The sequence below is a fragment of the Felis catus genome, chromosome C1, assembly GCF_018350175.1.
Source record: "Felis catus isolate Fca126 chromosome C1, F.catus_Fca126_mat1.0, whole genome shotgun sequence".
NCBI lineage: Eukaryota > Metazoa > Chordata > Mammalia > Carnivora > Felidae > Felis > Felis catus.
The window spans coordinates 218960851-218962215 of record NC_058375.1 but is presented as its reverse complement, the minus strand read 5'-3'; positions in this window follow the sequence as shown (position 1 = coordinate 218962215).

Genomic DNA, 1365 nt, shown 5'->3' with positions numbered 1-1365 from the left:
CGCCCCGGCACTGGGCAGGTACGTGACACGCTGGCTTCAGCAGCACCCAGCAGCTTCGTGGCGTTCCCAGGGAGCCCGGCCTGCCCCGGCTAGCTTCCCACCAAGTTCCATCTCGCCCCCTACACTTAGGCGGCTGCCCAGCAAATTTCTCTGGCACTCCAGCAGGTGGACCAGCCAGTGGCCTTCTCTGCCCTAGAGTGGGATGCAACCACTACAGAACCCCCCTTCCCCTCCCCCACGATCTAAAAGTAAAGCATTCCTATGCAGCCTCCGGTAAGCCAGAATACCATAAAGCAAAGAAACTATGGCCATTCATTTATATGGAAAATTTTTGAGGGTTCCCAGACCCCAAAATCACCTTTTGGACTTTTCTGATTACCTCAGGACACATCTTGCTAACAGATGCACAAAATAAATCGAGACAGAACACAGATGCTCACACAGTTCAAAGCTACGGTCTCCTGGTGCTGAGATGCCGAGCGCGGGTTCCTGGGGAAGGAGCTTAGCGGGGCCGCTCTCACCGCTCGGGGTACGCGCTGCCTCCGTAATGGCTCACTGCACGATGAATGCTCAACACTACTTTTGCTTTTCACCTTTTTCACGGAAGTGAAAACGCCCTTCAGATTTCTTTCAGTCAGCAAAAATAGGCACTAATACAGGTCTATGGTAAAAGTGAAGAGGTACTGATGCAAACTTTCAAAACGTGGAGGATACATGGAGATGTGGACGGTGAGCATAGGTATAGGAGATACGGGTCTGAAGATCCTGAGAATTTCTGCACACTCTCCTCTGGCGAAGCTACAGTTACCAGAGCATCTAGAAATGCCTATTTACAAGGGCACATCCCTCCTAACTGGGCCAGTCTTCCCCACTCCCTATTACACCTGGTGTTTCTGCACTAATTATGGCTCCTACATCGCTCCTGCACGCCCCACAGTCAAGGACACCTGCCTCCTAGGTTCTGGACTTCAGGGGTCATGGCTCCTAGGTAGATCGTGGGCAGCTTTCTTCCCAGCTCAGCAGTGCTGGGAAATGTGGGGCATGCCCTGGGTACAACAGACCAAACTCAGGCCGCCTGAGATGCACTGCTGGGGACTGGGGGACGAGCAGCCACACCAACCACCTCTTCAGGGTGACCTCCAGACCCCAAAATAATCCTGACATCTAGGCCACAGCACTGAGCCCACAAAGCCCTTCAGTCATTCCCTGGAGGTCTTGGGGGGCAATGCAAATCAAGCCAAAAGCGGACTGAGAGTTCTTCCCTGTCATCAACTCTCCCCACCACGCATCCCGTTGATGCCACAGACCCCAATTCTGCGCTCAACCCACCCCACAGTCAACAGAAACCCCCAGACCAAAAAAAGG